This window comes from Pezoporus flaviventris, unplaced genomic scaffold (genome assembly GCF_033815535.1).
Source record: "Pezoporus flaviventris isolate CSIRO_AGI_PZ_B2104156 unplaced genomic scaffold, CSIRO_AGI_Pfla_v1 ptg000030l, whole genome shotgun sequence".
Taxonomy (NCBI): domain Eukaryota; kingdom Metazoa; phylum Chordata; class Aves; order Psittaciformes; family Psittacidae; genus Pezoporus; species Pezoporus flaviventris.
The window spans coordinates 5,076,642-5,096,649 of NW_026892578.1; the positions used below are offsets into that span (position 1 = coordinate 5,076,642).

General features: G+C 42.2%; 1 protein-coding gene across 7 annotated transcripts in view; it reads left to right on the top strand.

Annotated features, from left to right (window-relative positions):
- Positions 1-20,008, top strand: part of JADE3 (jade family PHD finger 3) — a 67,859-nt gene that overhangs the window by 12,702 nt on the left and 35,149 nt on the right. For 3 of the 7 annotated variants that reach the window (XM_061459772.1, XM_061459776.1, XM_061459774.1), the window contains exon 2: positions 7,454-7,506. The exons of 2 other annotated variants lie outside the window; for them this stretch is intronic. The gene's annotated coding sequence lies outside the window, so the exon portion shown is untranslated. Of the gene's footprint in view, positions 1-7,453; positions 7,507-10,849; positions 11,091-14,161; positions 14,263-20,008 lie in introns of those variants that run through there. 2 more of the 7 variants (XM_061459777.1, XM_061459779.1) reach the window with 2 other exon arrangements.

Here is a 20,008-nt window from a genome sequence, read left to right on the forward strand (position 1 = left end):
TTCTTTCAGTTTGAAACCATTACCCTCTATGTCCCCTCAGTCTCTGATGCAGGGAGGAGAGACACATGGGTGGAACAGCTACTTGGAATTGCTTTACTCTCACCAGTGTGCAGCGATATGCACATGTGCTGTGCAGTAGCTGATGCACAGTACTTGCTGCTCCACAGTAACATGTTTGCATGGCTAGGTGCAGTCCTAGGTGCAGAAAGGCCAAACAAACCACTTTGTGCAGTCCTCCTCTTTATACTTGAGTCCCATTTGTTGTTGTCTTGCCCTTGGGCTGGTTTGAGGAATGCTGAGCTGGATCATGTTGTCTTGGCAGTGTAACTACCAGGACTCTTGTCCAATCTTTGTTTAGACGTCCAAAGCTGCAGCCTCCAATCTGTCCCCTGGGGATATGGACCAGCAGTTCTGACTGTCAGCATGTTTCCTTGATGCTAAGCCTAAAGTTTTGGGTTTCAGTTTGGTGATTTTTTGTTTTGCTGTTTTGGTTGCTTTTCCCCCGCTTTTCTTCTCCTAAAATTTATCCCGTTACCTCTCATCTTTTACAGACCCATGCCTACCATGTTTCACTAATGTTAATATTCTGCTGGACACATGAAGACTATAAACAACTTTGTGTGCACCTTAGGTTGGGTGGTTTAAGTTAAATCCTGTGTGTATGTGGATCTCGGTAGCTTTTCCCCATAAGGGCAGTTGTTTCAATCCCTGACTTTTTTTGCATGCATATGTTAATTATATTGTGTAACAAGTAATTTCAAGGGAGTAATAAGTTTTGAGTATTTTGCAGAGTGGCTGGCACTACATATGCACTGAATAACTGCTGCATTGGGTCACCATCTGGGTGCCTACAGGCCCAGGACTTCAGAGCATTTCATAAAACGGCTTGATGTTACTTGTTAGTTGCCTTACGAAACCTATCCTTCTAGGCATCCTGCTGCATTGTTTGTCTGAAATGGGGTAAGCTGCTGTGGGAAGTTGTTTTCCCAGCAATTTTGAACTGGTTGCTGGAATTACTAAGGCATTGGCTATTATTAAGAATAGACTTGTTGCTGTGTAAAGGTGTAATGAAATACTTTTGTGACAGTGGAAGGAAATGAAGGTGCTAGAGAGTTGCTGGCTTTTCTAGCTGCTTTCCGCATCTCTAACCTGCTTTAGGATGAGATGGGCTGTCTTTAGATTTTTACAATAAGATTGTGAATTTGTACTGAATTGCAAGCAAAAATCTAACCCTGTTCGCTATGAATACTTAAAGATTTTAGAAGACTATTCTTAAAGCTTAGTGACTTTTTCTTTTCTACCGCCTCTAGGATAAGTATTGCCTGGAAGTCTCTTCAGTTAAATACGATGGCTACTGTTTTGGTATTTGTATATTTGTTCCTGTTATGATTTTTCTAGAACTATAAGGGGAAAGAATACCATTACCTTCTTGCTTCATACTATGATTTATTTATAATCTCAAACTACTGGCCTTATTTCCCATGCTGTCTTAGTAGTATTAAAATCTTCATGTGCATTTTGTAAGAGATCTGTGTATACTGGCAGTCTGTGGGGAGCCAGATACATGTGTTAGGTAGCTGAGACAGTCTGTAAGAAAATTAGGTGGTAAATAATTATAATTTTCTAATACCTTTCTCACATAAACAGTTGTTACATCTGTGGAATTATTTATCGTGATGTAGACATGAAGCATCGTAAGACCAGCTTTCTAATTCAGTCGTGAAAGTTCATTTGTGAGCTAAGAATTCCACAGGAGATGATGCAAGTTATCAGAAAATGAATGTTACCAGCATCAAGCGAAGGAAAAATGGATTAGGTGAAATGCTCATAGAAATGTTTGCAGTTGCTTAGAAAACGGAAAGGAAGTTGCTAAGCCACTGTCCCTCATATTTGAAAAATCATGTCAGTCAGGTGAAGTTCCCAACAACTGGAAAAAGGGAAATATAACCCCCATTTTCAAGAAGGGGAAAATGGATGACCCAGGGAATTACAGACCAGTCAGTCTCACCTCTGTGCTTGACAAAATCTTGGAGCAGATTCTCCTGGAAGGCATGCTAAAGCACATGAAAATCAACAAGGTGCTTGGTGACAGCCAGCATGGCTTCACTAAGGGGAAATCCTGCCTGACCAATTTGGTGGCCTTCTATGATGGGGCTACAGAACTGATGGACAGGGGTAGAGCAGTCATGTACCTGGACTTGTGCAAAGCATTTGACACTGTCCCACACAACATCCTTGTTTCCAGATTAGAGAGACAATTTGATGGGTGGACCACTCGGTGGATAAAGAACTGGCTGGATGGCTGCACACAAAGAGTTGTGGTCAATGGCTCAATGTCCACCTGGAGACCAGTAACGAGTGGTGTCCCTCAGGGATCGGTGTTGGGACCGGTCTCGTTCAACATCTTTGTCGCTGACATGGACAGTGGGATTGAGTGCGCCCTCAGCAAGTTTGCCAATGACACCAAACTGTGTGGTTCTGTTGATACGCTGGAGGGAAGGAATGCCATCCAGAGGGACCCTGATGTGCTCGTGAGGTGCCGGGCTGATGGCAACCTTAAGAGGTTTAACGATGCCAAGTGCAAGGTCCTACAGCTGGGTCAGAGCAATCCTGGACCCAGCTACAGGTTGGGCAGAGAGGAGATTCAGAGCAGCCCTGTGGAGAAGGACTTTGGGGTGTTGGTCGATGAGAAAATGAACCCTGGAGGGAAGGAATGCCATCCAGAGGGACCTTGACACACTTGTGAGGTGGGCTGATGCCAACCTCATGAGGTTTAACCATGCCAAGTGCAAGGTCCTACACCTGGGTTGGGGCAATCCCAGGCACAGCTACAGGTTGGGCGGAGAAGAGATTCAGAGCAGCCCTATGGAGAAGGACTTGGGGGTGTTGGTCGATGAGAAAATGAACATGAGCCGGCTTCAGTGTGTGCTTGCAGCCCAGAAAGCCAACCGTATCCTGTGCTGCATCAAAAGGAGCGTGACCAGCAGGTGGAAGGAGGTGATCCTGCCCCTCTACTCTGCTCTCCTGAGACCTCACTTGGAGTATTGTGTGCAGTTCTGGTGTCCTCAACATAAAAAGGACATGGAACTGTTGGAACAAGTCCAGAGGAGGGCCAAGAGGATGATCAGGGGACTGGAGCACCTCCCGTATGAAGATAAGCTGAGAAAGTTGGGCTGCTCAGCCTGGAGAAGAGAAGGCTGTGTGGAGACCTCATAGCAGCCTTCCAGTATCTGAAGGGTATGCTGGGGAGGGACTGTTCATTAGGGACTTGTCCTGTCCCCCATTAGGACAAGGGGTAACGGGTTAAAACAGAGGAAGTTTAGATTGGATATAAGAAAGAAGTTCTTTACTGAAAGGGTGGTGATGCACTGGAATGGGTTTCCCAGGGAAGTTGTGAATGCTCCATCCCTGGTGGTGTTGAAGGCGAGGTTGGACAGAGCCTTGGGTGACATGATTTTGTGTGAGGTGTCCCTGCCCATGGTAGGGGGGTTGGAACTTGATGAACTTAAGGTCCTTTCTAGCCCTAACTATTCTATGGTAGTTGCTAATTAGTTTAAACAGGACAGGTGAATGTGGTGAGATTTAAGTGGTCTTTGCTAGGTCCAGTGTTATTTGCCATTGATGATGGGGGTAAAGGAAAGAAGACTGCTTATTAAATACCCAGATGAAACTGAGTGGAGCTGTATGTCTGTTTGAGAAGATGCTTTGAATGTACAGTTGTTTGACACATGAAGAAGGAGTCTAGGAGGAGGGGTTGAACAGGGCTGAGCAGGGGGCTGAGAAGTAGCTGTGATGGGAGGGTCTGGTGTCTACACTGGCAGACTGGGAGCGATGGGCCCAATAGCAGTGATTGTTTATGGCCAGGACATGAGGCAGCAGTTGTGTTGCAAAAGCAGCCACACTGGAGTTCACTCACAGTATTATTATATGTGACTCACAAGACGGTAAATAATGGTTTTCTGTAACAAGGAAAAAATGTTTTACGTCTAGGGAAGGGTTCAGCTGGAAGACTTCACCCAGATTTGGGCATCACAACCTTGCAGTGGTTTTGTGCACCAGCACGAGAAAGGTGGTGGAGAGCAGCAACTAGAAGGATCAGAAATATTGAAAACGTGGCCTATGAGCAGAGGGTGAAAAATGGAGTTTTATTTAGTCTGGAGAAAAGACTAAGGCGTACTAATTGTTCAAGCATGAAGTTAACTGTGTAAAGAGGAAAGGGGTAATCTCTTCCAGGGTCCAGTGCAAAGAGAGACTTGGTAAAGGGCTTGAGCTCTGTCAGGGGAGATGTGTGCTATAAGTGCTGGAATGTGCTTTCTAGCAGTGGAAGGGGCACACCTGGAGAGGATGTGGAGCCTCTGCTATGCAGTCTGAGCTCTTGGTCCCATCTTGGTGCGCTTTTCCAGCACCCAGGCCGATCTTTTCTCCTGAGTCCCTCTCTTATTGAAAATGGCAGTGAAGCGTGCAGGATGGTTAAGGAGAGAAGCATGAAGCGCTGTTCCAACCAGCACGGTTCTTGTTTTGGAGGCTTGGCTGTTGGCAAGTACTATGGTAAATTACAGAGGGAATGATAGTATAACAGTAGTGATAACTGCAAAAATAGGTCTTTGTTCCAAATGGCTTTCTGTTGTTAAAAGTTGTGTTTTAAGAAATAAATCTTCCTGATGCTTTTTTTCCCCTGGTGATGCTTAGTTTCCAGGCAGTATTTATGAAAAGCTACTGTGCATTTCCAGGGTCTTTTTTTTTTTTTTGTCTTTTTTTCCTTTTTTTTTTTTCTGTGTCTGCATTGTCCTTTAGTTTCCTTAAATATTTTTTTTTCTCTTTTCTGTTTCTCCGCACCACAGTTTCTGGTGCTGCCTTCATGCTTTTTCAAATGCACACCAGGAGTAGAAATTTGGGGTCTGTTGACACAGTACGTGCAGAGAGGAGGGCGAGTGTCTCCAGCGTGATCCTTACCCTGCTCCTGAACTTGCTCTTGATGGAGAGATTTGGGGGGTTAGCACCCTTCTAGGCTGTGGAGCACTCTTCTGTTTGTTCTTTTCACCTGCTAGGGAAGAGTTCCCTGCTCGTTAACTTGAGGTGATTTAATTTAGTGTTTCAGAATCAATATGTTAAGACTGGCTTTCAAAAAAAAATAAAAGGAGAAAAGGGGGGAATGGTAATTTGTGATGTCAGCTCTATCTTTCATGTTATCTTGTGTATTTATATATGGTTGTGAACTAAATCAAGTTGGGACTGAAGATTGTGACTGTAGTGTAAGGGTTAGAGAAAGAAAAGATTTTTAGTTGAACCTTTTGGTATTTCAGAGTTCATCTTGGCATTTAACTGAGCAAACAAATGTGTTTTTAATGAGGAGTTCAAAAATATAATAGTTTTGTGGTTCAGCGGGGAGGCAAAAGCTGTGGTTTTGTTCACACTTAAAAGTTGTAGGCTGTGTTGCATTTTAATGATGTCATTTGGGCTGCCACGACCAGGACTTTGCTTGTGTTTCTATGGAAAACTTACATTAAAGGGCTTCAGTTGGGACTCTAAAAAATTAGGCCTTAATGAAACGTCTCATAAGAAGAATTTGTTCGAAGTCATGCTTGAAAATTTGATCCAGCCACTCACTCATTCTTTACTTTGTATCTTCCTTTGCTCTCCCTTCCCCAGTGCGTTTTGTGGGTGAGGTTCTCGGCATTTCTTAGCCAGAGGGTAGAAGCAGCATTAGTACCAGTGTTTTGTGGCAGAGCAGCAGTGGGCTTTTAGCACAAGTCCCTCTCGTCACCACCTCTCACTGTGTTGTGTGTCAGCTCAGCAAACCATGTTTCTGCTGCACACGAGCTGAGTCCCTCTGGATAGAGACTGGAGGCACCCATCGATGCCAAGTGCATTTTGTCTCCTGCTCACGGACCCTGTGATCGCTTCAGGCCATGCATGTGGTGGTGGCAGCAGTGGTGTATATCTGCTTATCTCCAGTTAAAAACTCGACCCACATAGTGTGATTCATGTTTTGGCAACCTTGGCTGTGGTACTGCTTTGATCTACAGATCTTCTAGCATTGCTCAAAATTAATTGCTTAATGTGGGTTATAGCCAGAGACTGTATAAAGGAGATGGAAAGAGGAAACTGGGTTGATACAAAAAAAAATGCTCAAAGATAAAAAACCTAAAGACAAAAAACTCAAAGACAATTTTGCCAAAACCTTACAATTTTCTAAGGTCAGCATACAGGAGCTATAATATACTGTGTGTTCCCCTACCCCCGCAATTGGAAGGAAACATTTTCCTTTGATGCCACAGCCAAAGTTGAGCAACAATAGTTGTACTAAGTAATAGAATCTGTGCCACTCCTCAGTGGATGGGTGGTGGTATCCTCTTCTTGTGCTGCAGATGGGTGGAGAAGCAGAAACGTTACAGCATGGTGCTGACGCTTGGGCCAGAAACTGCCTTATTTCAGTTAGAAAGACATTGCCATCCCCTCCTCCCCCTTTTATTCTTCTTCTGGCAGGGTTTGCAGTTATCAGTTCCTTGGTTTTTACTTGAATTTCTGCTTTCTAATACTTTGTTCCCCAGCTTGTAGCAGTCCTGTTTTTGTTAGCTTTTTATTCTAAGGCATGGGGTGGACTGCCTGCCAGGACAGACACTGGTCTAACTGCTGACATCTCTGAGGAGTGCTGCAACTAAGCTGTTGGGTGTAACGACTTTAATGCTTTTGCCATGTCCATTACAATAGGACACAAACCATACATGTGCATAATGCTGCAGGAGGTGAATGCGGGCAGTTGGTGGAGAGAAAAATTCCTTCTATTCCCATATTTGCTGTTGCTCAAGGCTGAGAACTAGATTAAAAAGGGCGAGTAAGCGGAATCCCTGCCAGGGAAGCTGAACTATCCAGGATTGTCAAGGAGAGGTTTGAAGGAATGTCTTGAGGAATTAAAGCAGGAGCCATAGGGAGCTTTCCCTCTATACTTGTCCTCCCCCTCCCTCCCCCCCATGAATTTATAAGCATGCTCAGTTCATAGAAGGCCCTCTAGAAGGAAGAAACCATTGGTGTATTTGGAGAAAGCAGCTCCTTAAGTCAGCTGAATAAGCGTGCAGCATCTACTTGAACTTTTTTTGTTATTCCCCAAACAAGATAGAGAAAATGCTAATTAAAGTTCTGTTTTGTTGGTATTGGTAAAGTTGCTTCCCATTTGTGTTAAGAGGAAGGCAAAACCAACTTTAAGATTATTGTTATGAATTTACTTTTAGTTGTAGTATGTGTATATATAGCTGATGTATTTCATTTTTTCATATATTAAGTTAGAATGATGGGATTTAAGGCTTTAGATTATGGATATATCATTTGCTTGAGAAAATTGCAGTAAAAATATAATACACCCTTCACTTACTTGCCAAAAATTAAGCTGTAGCTCAGACATGAAATGCCTGATGTCACTCCTGCTACGTAAGTAGCACTCCTTTCATTTTTTCAGGAGCTTGTGATGTCATAAGCTGAAGCGAAAACATCTACCTCATGACCTGGCATGTAAGTGAAGGAGGAACTGATACTTAAAGAACCCTAAATATGTGCGTGTTGGTGTTTACAATGTGTAAATTGAACCTGTATACCTTCAACATTCAGATATTGCCCTTTAAATGAAAGCTTTGTGGATTTTAAAGGAGTATAAAGTCCTTTTAAAGGAGAGGAAGTCATAAAAGAAGCTGTTAACAATGAGGTTCCAGCCTGCAGAGCTCCTTGTAATAATTTCAGTTAAAATCTATCTTTACGTATCCTGTAATGCTTGGAAGGCTAGTAGGCATAGACAGAGTAATTTTATCTTACCACAATATTTACATGTGCTGCTTCTAGTCCTTTTCATTCTGTGCTGCTTCTCTGGATATAAATTTTGATAGTTGTGATGAATACGTCCTGTACCCAGTGATACCCTTTCTAAAATTAAAAACCGCTTGTGCACAAGGTTTAGGTGCTTTTATGTGCTCAGATGCTTCACAGTAAACTTCCTGCAGCTTTGTGACACTTCTATATTCTTTTTTTTTTTCCCCTTAAGTAAGCAAAAATATTTCAATCCTCTGCAGAGGCATTTTCAGAGCCTTTTTTGTCTGCCCGCTTTCTGCTTTTCTTTTGTGTGGCTTAAAGGATTAAAGTGCAGTCATGGCTTTGAGGGCCTGATGTCAGCAGTGAGCTGGGTATTCCTAATTAGTGCTAACACCTGTACCTCATTATGAAGCCTTGTTCAAGCTGTCCAAGTGAACCAAGGTAGCCGGTCTCTGTTGCACGTCTCTAATGTGATTATAAAACCCTCTCCTGATGCAAGTTTTATTACTTATTCAACTTTGGGATTGATGTGGAAAGTGAAGCTAAGCTGAGCCATTTGGCTGGCTACCAAAGATCATAAGGAATGGCAAAGAGAAGAGATGCAGTCATCTCGGTTTCAAGACTTGTAGTTCAAAGCTTGCTTCTGCTTTGACTGTTAAAAAAGAAAGGGGGGGGGGAGTGTTTTTTTTCTAATTTTCAGTGTCAGATACTCTGAATTTAGAAACCAGATCTACAGACTCCAGCTGAGCTCTGAACATCTCAGTGCAGTTGCTATTGTGCATAACCGATTGATTTTCTGCAAATAGAGCTTTGGCCTTGACTACTCTTGCACCATCACTTTGTCTTTTAGGGGTCAGTGTTTAGAGATTCCTTTCTATACAAAACCAGCATCGGCCTCTCCTCCCACCTAATTCTGTGCTGTTAGCAGGGCTGTAATACAATGTGTTGTGCCATTGCAGTTGGAAAGTATGACCTCAGACAGATTTGACTAATAAAATTAAAGGCTTAGGTGAAACGGGTCACTGTCATGTTTGGGCTTTGCAGGCAAAATTTTAAGCATGGTTACTTTTTTTTAGGTAGTTTCAGTAGATTTTTAAGGGTTTAGCTTATAGAATTCAGGCACACAGTGCTGGCTGCAGGTTCTGGGTTATTTCCCTGTGAGGGAGGAGAGAGGGTAAGTTGAGATGTGTGTCTTGGAAAGGTTTTGGGTAATAAACCTGTAAGAATTCACATGAGAACGTTGTGCTAGTTATTCTGATTTGGAAAAATGAAAGAAAATGGCAGTTTAGTGAAGTCTTAAACTTCAAACATGGAGTTGAAAGTCTAGTTATTAAAGGGGTTGAAGCCTTGCAGAGTAGAAGAGAACCCAAAAGAAAAGCCTGAATGGATAGTGCCCTAAGGTGCGTGTAGGCTGTATTTGCACAGAGTGTTTATTAATTTCTCTTTAAGAAAAGAAAAAAAAGGCAGCAACTCCAACACACTGAGAGTGAGCTAATCTTATATTTAATCATTATGACCAAAATAGCTCTCTACAGTGAACAGCGATTAACAAATTCTTCAGGGAAACAGCATGTCGACTGTCAGAACCCCTGGTGGTTGTGCTCATCATAATCAATATCTTGTCTGATAAACACACTCATTTCAGTATTTACCATGTTCCTATGGACCATCTATCTGACCTGTAGTCCAGAGAGGTCAGGTTGGGAACTGGTAGATTAAGAAAATAAAATCCACTGCACAGAGGTGAATTGTTATGAGCAAGTCTGGTTTCGGATGAGCTCCTTTACTGAATTAGGCCAATTACTGTCTCTGATAATGGTCAATAGAAGACACCTAGGGAAAGAAAGCATTAAAAAGCTCATATAGACTCTGTTTCTTGTAAAATTTTGACTTTGGGATTTCCAGCAGATTGACATGACATATTGTGTTTAATAGCCCTTGTCCTCCATTTGCCTAATTCTCTTCAATCTGTTTATTTTTAAACCTCTGCAACATCCCATAGCATTGAGTTTCTCCAAGTAATTTTGTACTAAGTGACTTTTTTCTTTTAACGACTCTAGTTCAAAGTTTGTTCCATAACTGTGTATCCCTTGTCTTCTGCACCATGAGCAGCAGTGAGCGTCTCCATCCTGTTTGCTGTTTCTTAACCACTTATGGCAGCTCTCTCCTATTCTGCATCTTCCTTTCTCAGCTGGGAAGTCTCAGTTCGTTTAATCTTGTGCCCTAAGGCCATTGCATGCTTCTCTTGCAGCTGTAGTTGGAGGTTCATGTTCTGCAAATACTTTTTCTTCAGTGGTGCCCCTCCAGAAGGTACTTCCTTGCCCTTAGCCCAAATGAGTTACCTACTACTGTTGCTCGTCCATAAAGCTTTCTCTTATGTGGCTCAGCAGGTGCAGCAAATGAAATCAGACGGGCTTGTATTGATGTTTGTTGCTGCTGGTCTTGCACCTCTCTTGTATAGGTGCAGAGCTCTCTGTGCTGTTAGTTTCTGCTACAGCTCACCTTGGAATACCCAAGGACCTGGTTTTTAAAGGCATTTTATGAATGTGTTTGTTTTCACCACCTTAAGGCCTTTCAGAAGCATCCCATAGGCACTGTGGCATGGCTGTGCATGTTAACTGGGAGCCATAGTTGGTGTTGAGGTAGGCAGCTCAGTGTCCCTGGCAGGGGTGTCCGAAGGAGCAGATGGACCATGCCTGGGCTGCTCCTGGGTCACAGCTTCAGTGTGAACAACTGGTCACTGTTGCAGAGCTGAGGAAGTGGATGAGTAGTCTCAGGTGGCTTTATTCTGCCCAAACACAGGTTAAGACATGTCTTCTCTCAGTTGCAGACCCTTGATAACAAATACAGCTGCAGCCTGCCCTGTGCCCTGCAGCTGCACAGGGTAAGAGCCTGCAGAGAGGGGGACTTCTTTACAGGTTCATAAAACTTCACTGACCAACTGGAGTTGCATATACAAAACGTATTGACTGTGCAGGTTTTGCATTGTGTTGTGGAGTTTTGAGAGTGACTCTGCTGTAAAGGTGGTTTTGTTTTGTTCAATTTTATAGTTGCGCTTTTAATTGTAACCTCTCCCTCTTTCTCAGCAGAGACTTTATTACTGCTCTTGATAGCATGTGATTCAGTTGCAGCATGTTGTGGGTTCTTACCTATGAATAAAGATGTGGTGAAACACCTCCCTGCCTTCATGGTTTGTAGGCATTTTCATTCTTTCCAGTACAGAGGTGGAGAGTGGATGAAGTGACCTGCTTTGGAGTCAGATTCATTATCTCACACCCCTGCAGCTTTGGAAGGTCAGTTGTGATAGTTCCTTGTCCTCATAGGATGGAAAGGATAGTATTTTTCTGTACTTTCTCACTCCACCTATTCAAGTACAGCTGGTGTTTGTGATCCACCCTATGGGTTGGCACCTTTTTTCCTGTGCCAAAAAAAGCCACCTCCATCCACTTGCTTGGCTTTAGCACAGCTCAAGTAAGGACATGCTTTCCACAAAAGGGTGGGGGTCTAGTCTTACTCATTTTAATCTTGTTTATTTAGTCAAGAATGGGGGGGGGAAGGAGGGAGGAATTTGGGGTAGTGTTAATGGTCAGTGTGGCCCCTCATCAAAAAACCAGGAAAGTGCTTCAGCTTGGCTCTTTGGTAGGAAACTGAACTTTATGTGGTCTTTGAGAAAGCAGTCAAGTGATGCATCCTAAACAAGATGTGGCAATTTAGAAACCTTGGGCAAATACAATCATTCTTTAGTTCCCCTTTCCAGGGTGGTGTCAGCCCCAGTGAGTAAGTTTGCTGTCTATTTTGTCATTGCTGCATTTTGCGTTACAATGGGGGGGGGGGGGGGGGGAAGAGTAATTTTTCTTTTTGCCTCTGCTCTGTACATAAAAATGGACAAACATTATTTGGTCACAGTATCATTTTCATAATGTCTTCTCCCACCTCAGTTGGGTGATTTAGAGAAACCTGGAATTTTACTTACTTTTTTATAAAGCTGTTTTAAATCTGTTGGCCTAAAAGAGTCCTGAACATCATTGGTGTGTTGTAGTATTGTAGATTGTAGCACATAACATGAAATTAATTGACCTTCCATTAAAATTAATTTAAATTCATTACTTATTAAGGCGTTTTTTTGTCTCTTTAGAAAGTTTTTCAAACTAAAAAAGTGCTTTAACAAGTCTAGTAAATCTTTGTTCATGTTGTGATGTTTTGACACAGAGAATTAAATACTGCAGTTGCATATGTGTTGTGTGAAATGTGAGAAAATGTAGTAGGATGTTAGTATTCAACTAGTGATTTGGAATATTCCAAGTATTATTTTGAGTTCTGGCTGTGACAGTACTTCCCCTTTAAATGTTCCTGCCCAGTGATCCCCTTGGTGCCCTTTTTCTTACTTGAAGAAAACTTCAGCATCCAGATTGTTTATTTTCAGCTTGTGAATGAAAACCATTTCTTGTCCGATGAGGAAACAAGTCATCAACTTCATGTTTCCTATAGGAAAATATTTGTGTTCTTACTTTGTTATCCTTTGAGTAGAATATAAAGATGCAGCTTGCTGTTTTTTGTAATCCTTCAGGCTTTGTTAGTGATATAAAGCTTTGCAGCGAAGTTGTTAGCCTCTTCAAAGTATTATAACCAATAAATAAATGAGTCAAAAGAGGTAACATATTTAATGCATTCTACTGCTGTTGATTCTTTTATTGTTTGAGACTTAGGAGAAAACAGAGAGAATGGTGAAAGCTACTTACTTTATTTGCAAGTACCAAAAAAATAACCAATTATTTGAAGCAAATGTCTTTTGGGAAATGAGAACTTCTGCCTGTGCTATTAATAGAAAATTTGTTTTTTGGAATCCCAGTAATGCATCCATTTCTAGATCTTTCCTTCTCTGATAATATTTCCTGCGTGTATTCCTAGCTGTGATGCTAGTTTCTTACCTGTGTTTTGTCAGGAAAGCATGCATTAATACAGCTGGAGAGCAGAGAAAACAGATACAAGTGGAAAACTGCTTGCAGCATCAGGCAGATAAAGCAAAGTGGCATCTTCACTTGAACTAGTGTAATACTTGTTATTGCCTAATTTTCAATTAACCAGTGACTCTTTTGTTAGTTTCTTTCATTCTCCCCTCCGGCTGTGGAGCAATTTCATCACAGTACAACAGCAGGACAATACTTGGTGACTGAGTGCATCACAGGGATTTTTATCCTGTTTGTCTCCACGTGTGCATTAGCAGGAAGGGCAGCGAGCGGTGAGGCTGTGGGATAAGCACTTGGGAGACCTGTATGCAGCTGCCCGCTTTGCCAGAGGCTCCCTGCATGATGTGTGGCTGCTCTGTGCTGCAGCTCTGAAATGTCAGAGCTTTCAGTGCTTGCTTAACATGAGCCTATCGTGAGGGTGGATATGGTAAAGACTGCAAAACACTTAGAGCCAAGGTAATGTGAATCATACCAGGTCTTAAAATAGAAAGCCCAGCTAACTGCTCTCTGAGGCTTTTCTGCTCAGTGATACTGGAGAGGCGTGTGCATGCTGCTCCTGTTTCTCGCCAGCGCTTGACGTGCCCATGACTGCAATCTCCTTGCAGATACAGTGCATGAGGCTGCCTTTGGGTGTTGAATCCCCTCGGGGAGCCCCTGGGCAGCCATCTGCTTGTTTACCTGGCTTAGCACTGGGTGCAGTAACCTGCACCAGTCAAAAACTGTCTCGTACTGGTCAGTTTTTAGTAGCAGGATGTCCACACCAGTCTTACAGCAAAGACCTTAGCCTCATCTTTGTTTAGTAAGTACATATGGGCTTGTGGGGTTTTCTTTTTTCTTTTGCCCCTTTATTATTAGATGCTGCCTCAGTGTTAATGTCAGGTATGAGTTTTCTTCTGAGGGAGCCCTGTAAAACAGGCGACAAACCATTAGTAACTGCATCTTCCCTGCTGAGGGCTCTTGGGAGCAGATTAAGTCCTCCACGTGTGTGTACCTGAGATCGGCACTTTCTGCGGCATATGGTGCATGCGTGTAGTTAAAGGTCTGTATGTGAGCCAGCCCCTGCCTCCTGGGGGATTCCTTCAGGGATGAATTAGCTGCCCTGGAGTTTCCAGCAGCCTGACAAGAGGTGGCTTGTTTGTGTGAGGCTGGCCTGAGGAAGCAGGAACTGTGATGGCTTCCCTCTGGCAGCATGGCGCTCCTCCCTCCCCTGTGGGCCTGCCCTGCCTGCCTGCCACTTGGGCCTCAGGCACTGACCTGCTGTGTGGCAGCCGTGGTAATGCCTGCTGGGAACTTGTTCCTTGTTTCTTTGCATTGGGAACTTTGTCACTCCATTGGCCATGAGGTGGGCCCAGCTGGGTCAGGCAGAAAGAGAAGACACCATCAGGGTGTTGGTGTCCTGGTGAGGACGGTGGTTCCCTTTTCCTGAGGGCTGTGCCCTCATTTTAGCCTTTTTTCTGAGTGGAAGCAATGCTGGGAGGTGTTTGAGGAGCTGGGAGAGGTGGGTGAGGAGTGTTCACTGGGCTGCAGCCGGGCAGACGCATCTCTGGTGTTGTGATCATAGCAATGCCAGGCAGTGCCCGGCTGGTTGCTGTGTCAGGGGAGGAAGTGCCGCCTTCTGATTGTTTTTTATTTTATTTTAGAAGCAGGCTTTCATTCAAACTCAGTACGGTATTTTGAGGGAAATAATTTTGTGTGTCTTAATCTCTACTGCTCTTTTAGGAAAACGGTAGCTCTGTTAATAAACAGCTGGTATGAAAACAGCCTTGCGTTCAGGAGCAGAAAGTAATTATGAGGACTGAAGCAGAGAGGAGCAGCACTACGTATGCATTGGTGTATTTGCTCGCATTAATGGCAGTCTGATGTTTTTTATTTTTTTAAATTGATTTTGCTCAGGTGGTACCGTCTTTAGGATGCAGTGTTTAATGTGAAGAAATACTTCCATGTCAGCCTGGCCCACCTGGCTGCTCTGTGCACAGGCCAACACATGCAGCTTGCTTCAAAGCCAAAAATAAAGCTGCTCAGTCACTGCCGGGTGTCAGGGAAGCACAGGGAGGAGAGTGTCATTTAATCTTTCAGGCCTCTTGGAGAGTTGCTGTCGAGGTGGTGCTGTGTGTGTTGCTGGTGACTTGGTCTTCTGAATGACTTTGATTTTGAATGACTTCTGAATGACTTCGATTTTACCCAGCTTCTTGGTGTGAGGTGATTTAGCTGAAGGCCTCTGCTGGAAATCTGTCCCCACCTGCCCTCACGGTGGGTCTTCATGTGGATGTGGCACTGGGAATTAAAAGCTGCTCTTCTGTTTTCAAGGTAGGAAAGGCAGTTGTATTCCGGCTGTGCTGTATTTTATTGTATCATCAAAGCATGTTATAAATGTGAAATAGCATCACTTACCCTCTTTTTATACTCACAAAGCAAAATGAAGGCCATTAAGTGCTTTGCAGTAGACCAAATGATGAATCTTCTTTGTAGAAGGGCACGTGAAATGATGCCAGGGTTCCCTTTTGGCCCATAATCCACCAATGAATGGGAAGGGGGCTGGGGGGGGAATTATACTTGGGATTTCTTCATCATGATTTTATGATCTATCAGCTGACTTCAGAATTTTAACTATTTCAGGTGATAAATTGTGCTGTTAGATGATACTTTGGGTTCTTCTTTCTAGGTTTTAAACACACAGTATCCTTGTGGCAGGTGCTAAATGGCCTTATGTAAAAAGGTAATGTACAAGGAAAAGAGAGCTGGAGACTAGGTAGTTGCTATTGTGCTTCATACGGACCTATGTTGTTATCCAGATTCCTGTAACGTGTACTTCCTTGCCTACTAATGTTATTTCTTTAATTAATGACAAAGGAATTGACTGTCGCTGGTAGTGCTGTTTCTAAAAACAGGCTCATTCCTCCTTTGATTATTATGTTAACCAAGGCTTAGTTTGAAATAGTAGCAAGAAAAGGTTTATTTTGTGGTAGGCCAAGTATAGTCTTCAGAGAATAAATCAAGCTTTCATTTTGGGGGTGAGAGGAGAGTAGGATAGATGTGGTCACTTTATTAGGGTTCTTCAGTAGGGGGATATTACTAATCTTAAAATGTTCATTCTCTGCAGAATGAAATAAATTTATTTTTTTTTGCTGAACTTTTCCTGTGAATTGTTTAAGCTTTCAGACCTTTTTGTTGTGGCACATACTGCCAACCGAAGTCCGAGTAGGTGTTTTTTCCAGTTTATAAAGCCTTTTTGTGAGATTGGATAGGATATTAAAAAATAATAGTAATAAACCCAAACATGACTGATCTCTCTTCCTCTAGTTATTTGAAAGGTTGTATTAACTCTACTCATATTTCATAATTTCCCTGGCAGTTGACTATGAAATTTGACCTATTTAAATGGTCTTACTGTACTACATTTCCTGGAGACCTTTCAAGATAATTTGCTTCCTAATCTAAATTTAACAGTTACATAAACCACATTTTGGAGACTTGGAAATTTCTGCCTACTGCCTCTGCCTTTTTTTGTATTTTTTTTAATTTCTTTTTTAATGTAGACAAGCCATATTGGAAAACTGTAAGTACAGATTTTTTAATCTGAGATTTGCGCGTAGCTTGTCAGTTGGTTTGCATACATAGATGCTGTTTTTCTTTTTAATAAGATAATGAAAGTAGGTTATTTCTTTGTCACACTTGAAAGTTTCCGTAGTGCAGTGGCCAATTCCATTTTTTGTCAGTCTGTTTTAAAGCATGAAGAAATAAAATCTCACAGGTCTAGGTTATATTTGCCTTACAGCTCCTTGAATTTCTTTGTTGCCTTTTCCTTCTGTATAGGTGTTAACAGGTACTGAGTAGCGTATGGATATATTTAACCTTTCTCTGCAACAAACTGAAGCCAGGAAGAAATGACTGCTACTCCTTGGAGATACTGTTTTGTTCTGAAATCTGGGTTAGATTTAAGGATTCATTTTGTACGTTTGTCACTAGTGTCTTGCCTAATATGCTGGTGAATTCAGACTCTGTGAGATACCTCATCCTTCTTTGTGCTAACTCTTGTTACATTCTTCAGCATATAGTGCATCAGTATCAGAACAAGAGGATAAACTTAATGGCTTATTTGGTAAATTTAGTTGTTTACTCTGACACAAACTAAAAAGGGAAAATGTGTGTTGCTATTGTTTTCGCAGGTATTTGAGTTTTTATTTTGAATAAGGCTCTGAAATTTTGTTAACTGCTGTTTACATATGCTGCTTGACTAATTTTTTTTTTGAGTAATTCATGCTAACTAGCCCTTCAGAAAGGGGAAGTGCCATAAGTCAGTGCAGCTCAAGTTTTCCCTAGGGAGAGGAGATTGGTGGTAGAGGCAAGTGTTCTTGTTAGCTTCAGCTAACTGTAAATAAGCAAAAAGGAGCAAACATTATTTAGAAATCATTAATTACAAAACATCTCCCCTAGATTTTTGGCACAGAGCGTTTCATTTTTGTCAGATTCTTGCATGTGCTGGCTGATATGTTGATTACTGTTAAATCGGGATCCATGTTCTGTTTCAGCCAGGTGAGTGCATGGCAATTTTTTCCTAAAGTGCAGTGATATGTTGGATCCAGCATCGATTTTGGCTCCAGGGCAGAATTCCCAATATGGGCATCAGCCTTCCGGAAGCCAGGGAGATGCTGGCAGCATAATGTTGCTGCTTGTAGCTCAGGAGAGTGTGTTTCCTGGGGTTATTTTTAGTTGAACACCTGAACAGTTCAGGGCATTTTGACTTGCTTTTGAGGGTTTAGGTGACAACAGGGAATGAGGCCGATTTTTCTTCTTTAAGTTGTGGGTTTTATCTTTAGTAGTTGTGAGCACATCAGGGATATGGCCATGGCTTGACAAGTCACAAATGGGACAGGTGTGGAATATGGTTGAAGTTTAGGAACTGCTCTGGTAATTGATATTGAAAATGTTCCACTGCGGTAATTGCCTGGAGGATTGAGTATCTTTTTGCTTGTGACATGGTGATTTTGTAATGTCGCTTCTGTATTTTAATTTTCATTTAAAAGGTCCCTCAAGGTGAGCATCTTTAGAACTTGGATATGTTGTCATACGTGATAGATCAGTTGTTAGTCCTTCTGTGGATTTAAGAAGTGGAGAGGTGGGGGGAGAACTTTAGATCAAAACATGTTATGTTCTTATTCCTAATGATCATTTTTAAGTTAATCTGTGCTTGACTGTAATGCTTGAGCACATTTCAAATCCACAGCCACAGCACTTCTACTTAAGTTTTAAGGTAGTGGAATCATTACGCAGTGACTGGTAAATAATAAGGCTTTTCTTGGGGCTTTTTTGGGGAGCCACTTGCCTTTTTTTGCTCTGCAACAACATTTCTGTGTTGCTTTATGCTCCTTGTTTATCTTAGCTTGTACATTGGAACTACTGTAAAGTTTAAATGCTAAAACTAATTTCTCAAAATTCAGATAAAAAGTTCAACATGCACATTTGCAAAACATCTGTATGAAGAAAACTGAAGTGGAAGGAGGCTGGTTTTAGTTGTTTGTGGTCCAGCATTTCCATCATACTGCTGATAGCTCATCTTACTTTTTTTTTTCCCCTTTATAAACCGCATCTATTTGAGGCTGGTTTCTAAATTTATATTGTAACAATTCTGTGGGAAAAATATTTTTTATCTGTTCTAAAAGTTCACTAAATCTTTCATTTTGTATGTAAAACTAAAACTGTTTATTTGACTCTCTTGGTTTGCCATTGATACTGTGAAGTAGGAAAAGGGCACTGGTAATCTCGTTAGTTTATTTATTACCTTTCTAAGCTTCATGCATATGTTGAAAAAAAATTAATTGTGCTCCTTTATTCTAGGCTTAATTTCACCATAGTTTGCGGGGTAAAGTTAGAAAAGGGGCCGAGCTAGGATATCTGAGGGATTGTACCTGCTTGTGTGGGATTTTTTGGTTCTGCTTGTTTGGGCTTTTGGTATGTGTGGATTGTCCTTTCTTTCTACGTTTAACCCTTTCAGGGATATTTGTGGGGGGTTGATTTTTATTTTTTTTATTTGAACTCTTCACCATGCATTGCAAGTGATAACGCTAAATGTGATGGAAGAAGTAGGAACTTCAGCACAGGGTTGCTTGCAGCCTTGCTCTGAATGGTATCATCCAGCAGATAGTATCATCATCTGAAGCTGAGGGACAAAACTGGAGGGTGCTGGACTGCTTTGCGAGGAATTGGACTGAAGCTGGGAGAGGCTGACATAAGTTTCCATGTTGTGGAGTCTGGCTTTGTCGCTCCTGTCTTTCTGAACAGAGCAGCTGCTGATTCTCCTGCGTTCTGCAAAGGCAGATGAAGGAGTGAGGTGGGATCTTTACCACAAAGTGGGTGTTACTTTGGGACTCCTCACTGATGACTGAGGAAGTGGTATCATTGTTAGTGAGCCTTTTTGATGAGCCCTCACCGCACTTTGGGGTGGAAGTGAGCTGGAAGTTGTGTGCCAATCACAGTGTATGCAAGGGTACAGCAAAGGAGTCTCCTACCTACTAAAACCAGAAGTGAAGTCCCCTGCAGAGGTAGTCCTGTTGAATGATGCTGAGTCTTGTTACTCCTGCATCGGAAGGGAGGGGGGGTGGAGGGGTGGTGGTGGTGTATATAGCTGGTGTTGGTCACTTTAATAACCTCTCTTAGTGAATGCAGCACACACCTGTGACTTGTTGTAGCTCTTAGTGACTGTTGTGGTTAATACTGCTGAAAAAAATCGGTAAGGACTCCAGTGTTATTACTCTTTGGGGCTTTTACCCTGAGTGACTGCTTTCACTGTTTCTGTCTGCTGTGACAGAGGTGTAAATCTCTTGCCTCAGCTGCTGCAAATCCAGTTCTCAAATACAGCTTTTTAATTTTTTTAATTGGTTTGATTTTGTTTTTCCTCCTAGAAAGTTGTTTGCTGAGGTGTGCTTTCTATTCCAAAGTTTTGGTTACACTGTGTAAGTTGTCTTTGAAGTAGCTGTCACCTCTCTGCTTTTCCTAGTTGCCCAGGCAAAAATCCAGGCTTCCTCGGTGTTCTTTCCTGCAGTTGTCTGTCTTAGCCTCGTGTTTGACCCTGCTTTGGATGAATGCGCATGTTGTGCTCTGCAGATAGCTGTCTTTAGGAGAGAATGAAAAGGTTTTATTGCTGCATGTTTCTATAGGCTGTAAGAGATGAGAATCGCCTGCCATAAGCTTTCAGCACCTTTTAACAACTGCTCAAAAATTCATCTGAACATCAAAGCAAGCAGCAA